The following is a 16,110-nucleotide window of genomic DNA, read 5'->3' on the forward strand; positions in this document are numbered from 1 at the left end:
GAGCAGACAAAAAACAACACATTAATAGTAAATAATACAACATGAAATAGCCTACACTTACAAATATTAACATTTGTTTATGTATATTTTTGTTTCATATTAAGCCACAAATAAAATTATCTATCTATCTATCTATCTATTTATCTATCTATCTATCTATCTATCTATCTATCTATCTATCTATCTATCTATCTATCTATCTATCTATCTATCTATCTATCTATCTCTTTCACTTGTGTTTTGGTCAGGTGGAATTGTGAAACTGCAGTAACCAAGTAGGCAAAAAAAACAACAACCCAAAACTGACTCGCCACCGTGCCAGCGCCGGTACGCGCTGCCTTGCTTGGAGAAACCCGGGTTGAGACATGTGGATAGCCCCAGGGGTCACTCCTCAAATTAATGATGATGTACTCCTCCTCCTTCTCCTCCCTCCTCCTCCTCCCTCTCTCCTCTCCAGCTGGATCTCTGCCTGCCGGTGACAGGTCGATTGAGAGTGATTGATGACTATCTAGGGGACCGGGGCCAACATAATAATATGATACCGGCACCTTGCAATAATTGCTCGCTTTCATTTACAGATGAAAGAAGTAATAAAGAGCTATAAAGAAGGACAGGCTTGTGCTTCGGTTAAGTAACTTGTGTCTTGCTTTTTCCCCCTGTTTTATTTCGTGAGGAAGTTGGGGTGCTGTGGGAGGATGGGCTCTATAAAATGTCTGTTCTCTCATTCATTTTGACAAATTGAATTATAGGGGGTTAGTACCTCCAAGCAAATGGCCGCATTAACGCTGTGAACGGGGGGGGGGGGGGGGTCAAAAGGGATCAGCCAGCCCTTTTTAATTTGCATTAACTCTAATGCCACCTTAACATTAACAACCCGTCTGAACCGCTCAAGCATACACTCTCTCTCTCTCTCTCTCTCACACACACACACACACACACACACACACACACACACGCACACACACACGCACGCACGCACGCTCACTCGCTCGCTCGCTCGCACGCACGAACACTCACTCACTCACTCACTCACACACACACACACACACACACACATACACACACACACACACACACACACACTCACTCACTCACTCACTCACTCACTCATTTTTTCCTATTAATTTATACTTTTTGTTAGATTAATTGGTGTTCATTTAACATGCAGGGCATTAAGGCAGGATGGTACCCAATTTATCTTCAACATCCAATGAGCAAAACGACAGAGACATTTTTGACACTTTGATTTTGGGGATGTCACTAACTCACACACACAGACACAGAGATATGGACATGCCAGGGCTTCGAGTTGTGTCTACTGCTATTTGCATGCACCTCTTCCTTGTGTACAGACAATGGGAGACAGTGGAAAAACCTGATAGACACATTCACTGAACTATTCGGCCCTCACCTCCTTCCCCCTTCCCCTCAGTGTATACCTTTTCATTATCCACTGCGTTACCCAATGTTATCAGGCGCCTTTAATAAAATATTTAGGCGCACTAGTGTATGCTTTTAGACGGAAAATGAAGGCGACGGCAGGAGTTCATGCTTGTTTAGCGTTTAAAGATTAAAAGAGAAGGTTCTGTTTTTTTCTTGGACAGATGTGGGGAAGGAGGGATGCTCTGCGTTTTATGTGGAGCAAGTGAGCGAGAAGATGCTTTTCCCTGTCAGGACAAAGGGGCTATGGGCCTGTGCTTCTGTCCTGATTATATTTTCTTTGCTCCCCTCCCTTTTTTAGGTGAAATCAAACATGATTATCACCAGAGAAATGAATAATCTAGATTAATGTGTGATTTTAAGGCGGTTTTAGGATAGATAGCTGTGTTCCGTATAGTGATCTGCTGTAGGAGTATCCATCATGTTCAATGAGCAACATAAATCAACTCTTTCACTCAAATTAGACTATATATTAAACTATGTATCACTGTATCACAAGTCAGCTTTGCAGTCATAAATGTACCCATAACAATCTTGAGATATTGTGTTCATTTAGTTACTGTGGTGGAATTTAACTATAAATTTACTCAAATGAAATGTCAATATTTGTACTTGAATATTTCCATTTTATTTTTCTTTAAACTTCTACTCCACTACATTTCAGAGGTATATGTCTACTTTTTACTCCCATATAGTTGTCTGACAACTTTAGTTATAGTTACTTTTAAGAGTACAATTTTTCATGCCTTTCCTGTCCAGTTAAATTGATCTCCAAATGTATTAATTTTGAGTTTTGTTGTTGTTGTTGTTGTTTTTTGATAAACTGGAGGATTACATGTTCCCTTATTGGTTGAGAAAATGTTGCTAATTTGTAAAATAAATAAATCATTTAAAAACCTTTTCAAGTATTTGTAACTAGAATGTTGCAAAGCTAAAAGCAGGATTATTTCTCTGTGCTCATGAAAAGTTGACTAGAGATATGTGGTTCTCACAGGATTTTGCTGACAATACTAACATACTTTGATTTAATTAAAGTTTGCAGGACTTTGGTGTTTTCACTTGAGTTTGAGAAGTTTCCCTTAAGTAAAGGACCTTAATACTTATTCCACTCGTGTTTAGTTATGTATTGAAGATTCAGTGTTTGCCACATGACATTAGCCCCAAACTGTAATCTGAATGATCACTGAGTTGCACTTTTAAAGTAAGCATGCAAATTTGCATCGCCTCTCCAACTGAACTCATATTACCAAGTTCCCTAGAAACATTGTAATCACGGAGGTGTCACTTTCCTGATAATCTGTTGTTGATTAATGAGCCACATGGAGGGGAGTGCGTGAGTGTGTGTTTGTGCGTGTGTGTGTTTATGCGTGAAAGAAACACAGAGGTAGGAAGAGAGAGTGGTGACAAGAGGAGTGTAAAAACACTTCTTTCAATTTCAGTCTACGGAGTTTAAAGTGAGACATGCTACAAAACAAAGGTCCCTGTTGAATCAGTGATGCACAAAGTTCAGTCTTTTATTACACCAATGAGTGTATCAAAATACCTTTTGATATTTTGTCTTTTATGTTGAACAACATTGTTAAAGAATTAACAGTTACTGACAATGTTTGTTGGTATTATGAGTTCTTAATGTACATCTGAGGTGTTCTGAGGAAATCCCACATCTGATCACAAAACAGTCTCACTTACATTTTAGCAAACTATATATGTTAAGCAGGTTGTAAAAAAATAATAATTTTGTGATTTGAAACTATCAAATGAAATTGACTAAATGTCTAGTCTGCCAGCTCTTCAACGATTAATTACCACCGAGGCATCTACACAGTCTAAATCTACAACATTGATACACATATATTTTTTTCAACTGAGTTTAATCCCAAAATATCTTTAACAAGCATAATTCATTTTTTTGGAATCAGTAAAGATATATCATTTGCAGATTCAACTTTTCTCATAAAAAAAGTAGAGTTAATGACCCCAATATAAAAGTGTATGTTCGTAAGTAATGCCCCAACTGAAATCATCATGACAGTTATTAAGGGAAGAAAAAAAAAATACTTTTGAATAATTTTGTCAAACAGCCCAGTCTCACGTCCAAATGTGTTCTAGCTACATGGGACCACAGCATACAATATTTTGGATTAACTATCATCTCTAAAACTGTGAGATACCTACATTCGAGACTGGGTTGTCAAAGAGAGAATTCATATGACAAAATAGAAAAAGGGATATAATGTTCGCGTGAGAAAGAGGCCAGTAGTGGTTCGATGCATCAAACACAAGACATTCACACAGGAGCGCCGTGTTCAAGTCTGCGAGAAAGGAAAAATAACCGAGGATTTGTTTCAAGTAACCATAGACTATAGTGGACGTAGCTTCTGGGTCTTAAAAGTGAAGCCAATGTGGATGTGCCTTAAAGTGCAATGCCACTGAGTGCCATTAGGGGCTGATACCAAAAAGCCCCAGGCACCATAGACTCCCGTTCAATTTCTATCGTTATAGACAAAGTCAATAAAAAAATTTCCACAAATCAATATGGTGTCATTCGCTAGATTCACTTCCTCAGTGTGCTGGTGGTCCATCTAAAAATAATTCCATAATTAATCAGATATTTGGCTTTAAAGAATGGTGTATTTGGGTGAATGTCTGGTTTGATTGACAGGCCTAGGGTGCAGTCAGGCTTCTGCTATAGGTGGGAGGGTGTAGTGCCCTCAGGTTTTCAGTCAGATCTAGTCGGATCCACCGCTTGTTTTTTGTTTGGTTACTTCTGGCTCCGTGAAAACAAGATGGCAACGGAGGAAATGCCGAACTCGAGGATTAAAAGAAAAAAGTCCTTTTAATAGTGAACACTTTTGTATGGACTTTGATGTTCATGGTACTCTCCCCAAAGAAGACACCGGCTTGATTTGCAGTAGAAGTAAAATACTGGTTTTCATAAGATAAACAATTCTTTTCCAAATAATTCAATTGAAGGTTCTTAATATCAGAGGAAAAATGTGTGAATGAGCACTGAGAAAGGAAACTTGCCTCAATCAAGTGTCGTTTAGTGATAGTGTTGATGTTAACCTCTGCAATGTACGAACTCCTCAATGTGGGTTAGCATTAGGTGAAATAACTCAATTCATCGTCTTTAATTCTTCTCTTCTCTTCTCATGATTGAAAAGTAAATGCTTATTCATATTCAGATCCTATAATCTCAAAGACTTTGCCCCTTTTTGTTACCGCATGTCTGCCTTTTGTTCCAACTTTATGAAATGTTATTCTACTCTGTTTCCACTTGTAGGAGGATGATGCTCCAGCGCTCTGATGTCTTATGGTCCACTGTCTCATGCACATTTTTTGAGTCCGCAATGTCGAAAACCAAATTGACCTCAATAGTTGAAGACAGCTGCACAGACCGACTCGATCTTTGACATGAAGCCCCGAGCAGCTTCGAGGCTTTCCAACAGCTACCGTATTTCTCTTTCTGTACTCGTAGAAATAATGTCCAAGCATTCTTATACACACACACACACACACACACACACACACACACACACACACACACACACACACACACACACACACACACACACACACACACACACACACACACACACACATAATGCTTATCCAGCACAACATTAGCCTATCTACTGTCTCGTCTAGTCTTGGAGTCCAAATGGAATATTGATCCCCAACGATCTTCTCAAAGTATTTCTTATTTCTTCTCTTGAACAACACAATGATTTTTTTTTTTTCCACTTCTCCTGTTTTGGCTCTGAAGCCCTAATGGTTTCTGCATGAGTTGAGTAGTAAGCTTGGCTCCCTCAGGCACTTTGTTTAAAAATGGTGACTTTTGTTATGGTTGCTGAAGATGCCTCGGTGGATTGTGCACAGTAGCCAACATTCTATGTCTTTACAAGCTAAGTTGGTTTGTAAAATTGCTTCCTTTAAAGAGCTGTTTATCAAGTTAGCTCAGTCCTTCTATCATTTTTCTAACCCCTTTCTCAGGCCAGGGAAGTCGAGCTGGGTACCTGTACCAGGATAAATATGTGAATACGTGGTAAGAAGATACGGACTAACAAGTAACAAGAGAAAATTGCACCTTCTTCACGGTAGATATTTTGATTTGTCACGCTCACAAAAGTACAGGTGATTTGAATGGTGGCTCAGTTCCATGAAGTATCCAAGTAAATGAACCAGCATTCGCAAAGGCAGGACTTCTCCGAAGTGGAATGCAGCCATCATTACATAATACACCTGTGCTTTCCCCACTATGACAAGACAAAATGAAAGCAGTGAAAAAAGGTCTATTGAGATTTAGCAGACAAATTATAGCATAAAGAAAAGTGAGGTAAGCTTTTTTTTATCAATTAATCATGTTTTAAAGAGCCATTTTTTGAAATCATGAATGAGTAATTCCAGCTGAGGTAGTAATGGTTAGGTTTTAGTGACAGTACAGTGCCATCAGGTCGCAGCAACGAAGATGCTACCTTATAACAGCGTAAGTTTGGGGTATGCGGGTTGTTAATTGAAGCAGTCCATCGTCCACTCTTTTTTCCAGTTTTTTTTTAAAACTGGCTAAGCAGTTTGGTATCACGCCAAAGTGTGTGATACACTCATCAGTCCACTGGATACCATGTCAGTGTCAGGTTTTGCCTCGCCTCTGTGTGAAGATGACACACACAACCATGGTCGGAGAATGAGGTCATGTGACAGGGACAATCTGATGAAGTTCTAGCGACAGATGTCACAAGATGAAGTCTAAGGAGTGATAATGTTCAAGTGGGGAAGTCGGTTGAAGGTGGTTTGATGGATGAAACCTTGGAGTCTCACCCACGTGACCAGGGTTTGAGTCCATGAGAAGTTCTGAATCATTTATTTCCGAACGCAAGTAAGTTCCTTGCTTAATGTATTTGACTTGGACAGCATAAGTTAAGAAACTTACATGTCATTAATTACATAAAATAACTTATTTTTAAACCCAAAGCCTTGTCTAAGTTTTTTTTTTTTTTTTTTTCTTCTAAATCTAACCACATGGTTTTTGGTTGCTAAACCTAAGGCAACTTACTTTTCACGTTTAGGTGAGGCAAAATGTGACACTGACACGCTATCCTAATATGGACTGGCTGGTGTAATAGATGCTTTGGCATGATACTGTACTGGGCTAACATGTTAGATAGTTGGCAGAATTTGTAAGATATACATTTTTTTTTATTGACACTGTTATCTATGAGCTGTAATCTGAAAGCAAAAAAAGAAAGCAAAGTGCAGAGTCTGAAATATTATATATTGGATAAAGTGACATATTTCTGTTTATGTCACACATCCGTCCAAGTAAACATTTTAGTCAGCCAGATAAGATGCGGCAGAGTAGATTCCATGCTACCTACTGCATTAGGCACATTATGATGGTGGACATACAAATGAATTATGCAAATCATGCAGCATTAGCACCTTGAATGATAAGCATGTCCATTATCCGTCATGTATCATTCCGAACAGGGTGGAAAGCAGCAGCGATGAAATCCAATGAAATGGAGCTTTATTTTAACAATACCATGATAATATGTTTGAGATGAGTCCACCCAGCCCTCTATTTCTCTACCTTCCTCTCACTCCCATCTCTCTTGGTGTTACTCCTCTTCAGCCACTCTAAGAGGTTTAACATGTCAAAGTTCTCTCGGCTCATCCATAATTGATCAGCACAATGGGAGCATCTTCGCTGCACTTAGTTAACTAGCTATCTGCAGGTGTTCCCTCAGCAACTGGCCAGGGACTGAAACATTGAAGTACTGTATGTAGACTCCCAAGCCCCCAAAATGTGAACCCGATGTGTCTTGTAAATCTTGGTGTTCGGCCCTTGTTCACTGGTTGTGTTCTTGGACTCAGTATGTATGTCTGCCCATTACACAGTCCAGGATATGGGTGAAAACAATCAAATGTCTTGTAACGTTGGCATGTGTGGTTGCTCCTGTGGTCATCCCCGTGATTTAAATGAGTGTAAGAGATGATATTCTTTTTACACCAATAAGCAAAGCAGTGAAACTCAAACTACAATAACCTTTTACTTAATTTTTGTCACTATTTGTTTTCTTATTTTATCTAGATATTTGCAAGGGACCTATTCTTTTGCATGGGAATATTATTATTCTTACAAAAGAAGTACATTTTTGAGGGTTTAAATATGCCCAAAAACTCATTACACTTGGCATACGTGTCTGTCGTGGTGAAAAATTATGTATTCTATGTATTTTTTTTTTTTACTTTACCTGCCACTTAAATGAAGGGGTCTTGTTCTGAATATATCACTCCTGGCTACCTACCTTCTGATAACAATTAATGCTCCCAACAGCATACTCTAGTGATGTCCACTGCTACTTTTAGCCAGATATTGTGACGCATTCTTTTGTTACAAGTTCAATCAAATCTGTTTATTGAAAGATATGCAATTGCTCTGTTCTTGCTTCTAGCAAGTTATATCTACTCTCATGTCCTAACATCTGTAGCAGATAAAACTGTAATTGGATGCAGAGATTAGCAGCATTACCTTGAGGAAGAATTCACTGACCAAGCTCTTCTATTTTACTCCAAAACACTTATGGCCCCAACGCTCTGTTGTTAAATATTACTCCAATCCTTTCTAAATTCATCGAACCATAGATTAAGGGAAATGTAGGTAGATTGTATATTTTTATGGATCTCACAATGATGAAGCTTTTTCTTCACTGTTTTTAGCGAGCAAAATGCAGACAGGCTGGCTAAACAATGAGACTTGTCAATCAATGTGTGTGTGTGTGTGTGTGTGTGTGTGTGTGTGCGCGCGCGCCTGCATGTGTCACCAACAGCCGTCCGATCATGTCAGACACTGGAAACACACTGATCGTATTGTGACACGGACGCACGCATGCAGGCGCACACGCACGCAAGCACGCACACACACACACACACACACACACACACACACACACACACACACACACACACACACACACACACACACACACACACACACACACACACACACACACACACAGGGTCCAGGTGGCTGCTTTCTCTGTCATGACAGACCCCAGACCAGAAAACTGACTTCCTCGACTCCTCAGACACCTGCGACCACCAATAGTGTAGCCAACCCAGCTGCAGTCATGTGCAGCCACCATTTATTGAATACATTTTCACCATACGAAATTTACAAAAGAACATTTTGTTTCATATTTATATACAGCCTGTTGTACAAGACAGGGGAGCTGCTTATTGCTGTTTTGATGGCGATAACATGGCCTAAAAGAGGAGCTCTAACCCATGTGCCACTGTTTGCACAAATATGTAGGCTTTTATTCAAACTAAATACTGCAACATCCCATTCAAATGTAGATTTGCTGGCGTCTTACCACAAATTAAAATGTTAGAACTCAGCTTCAAGTACTGTAATGTTAAATCCACGCTGCCCGGTAGACACATCAATACCAAAAGTGATTTAAGGTTACTTTCCATGTACTAGAGAATCAGACAGGACCTCACCATGATGTGCCAAAGTGGCATGAACAAGTGCTTGAGAGAGTTAGCTAGCTCTCCAAATACAACTTTGAAAGTGATCAAGGCAATGTTGGTACATCTGTGAAGACATGGTTATAACTTGAGTGCCTTTATAGCTCAGCTCTGTAACTTTTCTAAATTTCTCTTTCCTTGGTCTCCTTTTCTTTTCATCTCTTTGTCTAGAAATAACCAGAGCAAGAATCACCAGAAATAAACCCTTTTCATCCTCTTCCACCAGTTTTCCATTTGTTTCTGCTTGTGATGCACAGGGATATTATAAAGTCATGATCCTCTTTCAAATATTCACCTCCATAATAGAACTAGTACATCGAGAGTAGCTGCGTTAAGGGGCAGAGAATGTGTTATAGGCAGTGATAATCTTCCTGAAGACAATGCAGCCCAGGCAGGCACTTACAATTATTTATTCATAATGCATCCACTAAAACACAAATGCACTTTATTGTCTCATTCTGCATCTTATTTTACCCATAAACCAGAAAATGGGCTGGGTTTCTAATGAAAGAGCCATGTTAATATCAAGGTAGATAAGGGCTGGCATGTGCAGACGGGAGCATAATGTGGAAACCCAATCACAAGTCCCTTCAATCACTCAAAACCAGAACAAGAGGGAATGGATGCATTTGAATATTTTTGTCTACCTGGACATATTAAAACTATACAATTTTAATACCTATTTAACATGCAGCTGCTTTTTGTGCCTCTCATTTTTGCAGTTCTGTATAAAAAGCAGGCAGGTAATGCAGGAGTAACTGTGGCAGCTATGGGCATGACATGGTTTTTCAACCAGGCACATCTGCAGTATGTCCTGACTTTAATCGTTGCATTAAGATCTCACTCGCTGAGTGGACTATTCTCTCCCAGGAGGCTAATCTTGGCTTTTTTTCCCCCCCTGTTGTCTTCAATGTGCTCCAAAAATTGGGCCACATAAAGTACATCATTCTTTATAATTCAATACTTTATTACTTTTTGTTGAAAGCCTCTCTCTATGAGAAAAGTGTTCATTTTATTCTTGGGAAGATAATTCATATACAGTGTGAAGGGAAATTATTACAGTCTCTTAAAAGTGTCTTAAAAAGTCAAGACTGGATAACACAGACACATTCAGGAGTGGCAAAGCTAATTTACTATAGACTAATAACCTGCTTGGTGTGCTTTAGTTCAACTTGTGCTTACACAATCAGTGTCTCACAAATTAAACACATTTAGGGCCTATGTTGAAACAGTCACATTTTCATTTAATTCCAACCATTTTCAGACGTACAAGAACATTTTTTGTTTAAGTCAATTCTCTCCAGTAGTTCAGACTAAAGTGTAGACAAACCAGCTTTAGTTAAAAGTCATCTGATTTGAGCAAAAAAAATAAAAAAAAAAAATGCATCCAACTGCATTAGCAATATACTGCTACTCAAACAGACAAAGTTAAGAGCAAAAAGGAGAGAGACTGGAAGAAAATTAAATAACAGAAAGGAATTAAATTTGTGGCGAGTTCTAAGAAAAACACTCAGTCTTGGTGACTTTACAGCTAACGTGTGAAGATGTGGCGCACTGGCTAACTACCATAAATAAACATGGACTGCACAGTCGAACGGGCAGATTCATGTAAACGAAGCAAGGCTAAACTCTGCTTTGCTTTCTGCCTGATCCTGCCTCAAGGCCTTGGGAGGAAAAAGCTTCATTTAACTTAATTAACCCTCTCAAACATCCACATTGTTTGGTCCTCCTGTGTCAGGGTCACTTTGAAAAATAAAGTAAAGGAGAAAATGAGTAGTGATATGAATATTATGAAGGAGTAGGGAGAAGAGGGAAGTCATTCCACACATCCACGTTCCTTTATTTTCCACTCCGCCGATCACATTTGAATATTTTGAAAGGAGTGCCTATGTTTGCCTTATCATGCATTATTCTGAGGCATTACCTGGGCCTTAACACCGCAATAAAGATGGCGAGGAAGTCTCTCTCCCTTTTTCACATAGATGCACAACAATAATAATATTCATACACTACCCGCCTGTAGGTGAGGGGTCTTTCGTTTAACTTTATAATCCTTTTAAATATGTGCATGTTAGTGGCATAGATTTATCCAGTATAAATGATATTAGTTTTTTCCTTTTTCTTAATGTGTCAACACAAGGACAGATTTTTGAGGCAACGAAGCAAAGTGATATTACCGTCAAATTGGAACGTGAATTGCCAAACTGCAATAGAGAACCAACAATACACACATATACAATACATATTTCGCACAGTAAAATATATATATAAAAAAAAAAGCATTTACAATATAAATTTGTAGGAACTAAATGAAAACATATAACATGATTTACGTCCAGTTCTTGGTAAAGTGCTCAGAAATGTGTATTATTTTATGTATTTATGATTTAATTTATATTTTTATGCAAAGTTTGAAATTGCAAAAACTTTAAAAAAAAAAAACATTATGACATTTTAAAAAAATAATTGCAGCATTTTTACAATGTTCCATTATGAGCTTTGTTAAACACGCTTTAGAGAGAAACTTATTAGAGATCTGCCTAAGTTCCGTTTTTACTGTGTTCATTCACTGTTGCAGCCTACAGTTATGGCTACACTGCATTATGTGATAATATAAGGTACAGTATATCTGTGTTAAATTAATTAATTAATTATCTTTCCCTGACACAGAGACACAGATCACTTTCTTGTTTAGCATTGCCAAAGCTATCGCCACAATACAGGCCATCCCCCATGACATACACACAACCACATACACACATAGCATGTTGGAAAAAAAGATGTCACATTATTCCCTTATCATTAACTTCTTTCATTAGGGTATACAGTGCTCTCAACATATGTTTTTGCCAAAATGATAAAAGAAAACATTATTCTTCAGGCCAGCCTGCCAAGCAACATGACAACTGGACTATTGCATAGTTTTATTCTCTAGATAAACAGCCACTTCAAGATTTGTGCACGAGGGAGCTGAGGGAGCTGAGGGAGCTTTGACCTGTCATTCAAAGGTATTCTGGAGTTGCAATGCGGACATTTAGCTATATGCATGTTAGTGATGTGACAGTATTTTTTTCGTTGTTATTTGCTCCGCACAGCGCTCCATTCTCTCTGTTCGTTTTTGCCTCAGTGCTCACAGACAAATGATGTATGCTGGCCTTTCGCCCTATGTCTCAAAAAAGTTTGAGCTGATCTGAAAAACAATCACATTTTCAGTGGAGATAGTTGAGGGAAATGAGCGGGTCTCCTGGCCTGGTGATGGAGATTTGTGGCTTGGGGGTTTACACCTTTCCTATACACCTTCCCTTTCCCCCCCCCAAAAAAAAAAAAAAATGCTTGTGTGACATTAGTCTTTGAACAAGTATAGTGCCCCGAAACCATGAATAAAAATACATTCCCTGCTTCCACCCTGACCCTGAGCCCTATAGCCCACGGCCATTACTGTCAAACACCCACAAAGGGTCAACTCTCAAACCCCCTGAATAAAACCTTTTCTACCTTTCAGAGAGAGGTGGTGGTGGAGCACGACAGAGAAAAAGAAAAACAGAAGGACGGACAGAAAGAAAGAAGCATCCCTGTGTCTGATGAGTTGTTGTTTGTCTCCCTGATGTCGCCCGCAGCCTTCATGCTTTTTGTCTAGCCTCTGGACCTGTTTTAGTCCCTTCTCTCCTCCCTCGATATTTCTCACTCTTGCTCCATCTCTTTTCCCTGTTCTCCCCATCACTCTTCCTCCATCTATGTTTCTCTGCCTCTCTCTCTTTATCCACTTTTCCGTCCAAAGGCTAAGGATTCCTGCAGCCCCTCTGAGAGAAGTGTGTGAAAATGCACAATGCAGGTCCCCTGGCGTGCCCACCCCCAGCACAGAGTGTGAGAAGAGGGCCCTGCATTTGATGCCTGACTGACCAAATCTTCTGCCAGATAGCTGGGCCTTTCTATTCCCAGCGGCGCAGCGAGAGCGTAGCCAGAAGTGGTGCGGAAGGAGAGGGGAAGGCACAGTAATTGTATCAAGGTCTGTAGAGATCCCCCCCCCCAACACACACATACACACACCCGCCACGACCACCACTACCCATACCCCCCCACCCAGACCCCCCGCCCCCCTCTCTCTCTCTCTCTCCCCGCACACACACCCTCCTAAACCGCTCCTGAACTGCTTCTCAGTTAAAAGGAAAAGGGTCCCTGGGCAGCAAGAAGAAACTTCTCTCCAGAATAACCAAAAAACAGTGTGCACTCATATATGAATAACGTTCAATTTATCACATGAAAGCCCATTTATTGAATACAACACCTTGCACTGTCCCCAATTCCATCTATTTTTCAACACTCCGATGAAATAAAAAAAAGAAATAAAAGCTGAGTTTAATTCCCAAAGTCACTTTTGGATTGTATTCTGCTAAGGAAATCTATACAGTAAACACTGATTTTTTTTTTTTTTTGTCATAAAATTGTCATTACAATGACAACCTTTACATATTTGCAGCCGAGAGCAAGATTTTTACACATCTTGCAATTGAGCCGGTGTGTCTTCCGTTTCTCAGAGACTATATCACAGTGTTGCTTATATTGCTCTGCTATGGAAATTTCCAGTGGCATATTACAGCATATCCACCCACCTGTCACGCCAAGAAACGAACATTAAAACAGAATAACTGATGGCAATTATCTAAAATATTACAGATTAACATCAAAAACACACTAACACTGCTGGAATACAACAATGGATCCAAGTCAGCGACACCCTCCTTCCTTAAAGAGGCTGCTATTGTAATGCTAAATATTTCATCAGTTGGCTGAGAGAGAAGTTCAGAGGGTCTCAGGAGAGAATACCATCCACTACAAGAGCTTGTCAAACCTGCTCCATGAGTAAACATAGCAATTAATTACTGGTCTTTAAAAAGAATGCATTCCATTGTTTGTTATTTTGATCTTATTTCATTACTAAGATGTTTTGTGTTTAACCACAATTGTGTGTTTTTGGGGAAATCGTTGCAACTGTTGATGGAGCGAGATGACGATTTAGCAAAAATAATCCTCATTTAAAGAGGTTGGGAAAGTAAAAAGCCACCTGACTGACCTTTGAGAGTGCAAAGCATTCAACAACAACTCACATTCGCTGTCCACCACAACAATGGCAGTAGTGGATGGGGTGAGGAGTCTACCTACACATCTTTTTACGTTCTGTGTGCACAACGATGACGATGGCTAGTCTGATTCACCGGATGTAGAATGTTGGTATAAACCTGCCATTGGCCGAATAGTTCACTCGACATTCTCCTCCTCTTCTGTTTTTTGTGTGTTACCATTTTCAAAATCTGGATCTCAGTGGGAAACAACATCAACCTCTGAGCAACAACCTACACCACACACAAAATAGCAAGAGTGAGCAAAAATTTGGATCATGCAATAAGTCCAGCCTACTTAGTTCTTTCGGGTATTTTGCAGGGATTTTGACATTTTAATGGCAGGTGGTTCCCCCCCCCCCCCCCCCCCCCCCAAAAAAAAAAAAAAAAAAAAAAAAAAAAAAAAAAAAAAAAAAAAAAAAGTGGCAGCCTACAATAATGTCAACCATTGGTTTGTGAACTGTTTTGAAGCCTGTTTGGAAGCCTTAAGTTCTGTGTTTTGGTCATCGCCATTTTGTTTTTATGAGCGAATAGCGACCACCTCTGGGCAAGCTGGGGAGGATTTGACTGAAAATCGGAGGACACCTTTCACGGAAATTTGACTGCACCTCAGGCATGTCAATCAAAGTAGACATGCCCCAAAACATATCGTTTGTTGAGGCCTGATAGCAAATTATTCATGGGATTGTTTGTAGATGGACTGTTAGAAAGCTAATCAGAAGGAGTCAATTTGATCTTAACTTTTACATAGCTGATGGGCAAACACAAGAAGTAGCTAAAAGAGGTTAGACACTCTTTTAATTAATAACAGTGTTTGAACCAAGTGTGAATTTCTTTAAAGAACTAGAAATATTCAACCGGAAACAACATGCCATTACTGGCATGTTGTTCTTCAAGTGTTATTTGTTTACCATGTAGACAAGCACAGCCCTAAAAGCAGCAATGATCCACAAGGAGTGCACTGCCTTTTAACTTACAGGCTTTGAAACAGTTTCATACCGATGAAGCGTGAGCCACATGGAGGGCTTTTGATACTATTGCCATAACAGAGGAACAGTTGCTACTGGAATCACAAAGATGTTGTGCCGTGCACAAAGCCAAAGCATGAACAGGAGGCAGACGCCCCAGTTTATCTCCTCTTTTCCCTCAGCAATGGAAAAGGGAATTGGATATTAAACTACAATACAACATGTATGGTTCTTGCTACAAATGAGAGGAGGAGTAAAAATGTAGAATACAGAATCACTTCAGTCCCCTCAAATTAGCAACCAGCTCAAGTCGACTGGCAGATAACACAAACCCCTGACTTACTTTGACATAGGTCAGAACCAATGAACAATAAAATACTTTAAAATACAATCAATGGGTTCAAATGAGAGATCCCTGAGCAGAGCTCCCACTGTGGGCCACATGGATCAACAGCTAACAATGCTTAATAATGGCACAAACCAATGTACATATCCAACCCTATCTAGTTGAGAGCCATAATATCAGAATTAGCTGGAGGATAGTCATCACTCTCGGACGAAGAAGTTTCAGAGGGAATCTGAGTGATATTTTCTGAGAACTCCCCATCCATTTCAAAGGGGCCATGCACAACGCTCCACATTTTCCGCATCCCTTCCAATTCATTACCCCCTCGCCCACATGTATTATTCTGCCCGCTACGCGTTCCCTCTTGTCTCCGGGGGCAAATTTATTGGTTGAAGCATTTTGACTCCATTTACCTTTTAAAAGCGACCATTTAAGGCTCGATATTTTTCTCTCTCAACTCCATTCCTCGATAGCATGGGATCTATGAGAGTGCCTTCCTTCTGCTTTGATGAGCAGTGTAACTTTATTCACTCCCACATTGGAAATATAGGAGATGAGATTAGTTAGCTGAGTTATTTGTAGGTTAAAGTACATGCTATTTGTGTTATTTTTTTTTTAATTCAGTATCTATAAAACAGTACAGCTAAAGCAATTCTTTAATTATACTTGATGTATGTCACACTCAACACTGTGCATTATGAGAGCT

This window comes from Embiotoca jacksoni, unplaced genomic scaffold, assembly GCF_022577435.1.
Source record: "Embiotoca jacksoni isolate LCO1_2020_lvr unplaced genomic scaffold, fEmbJac1.0.p SCAF_11, whole genome shotgun sequence".
NCBI classification, from domain to species: domain Eukaryota; kingdom Metazoa; phylum Chordata; class Actinopteri; family Embiotocidae; genus Embiotoca; species Embiotoca jacksoni.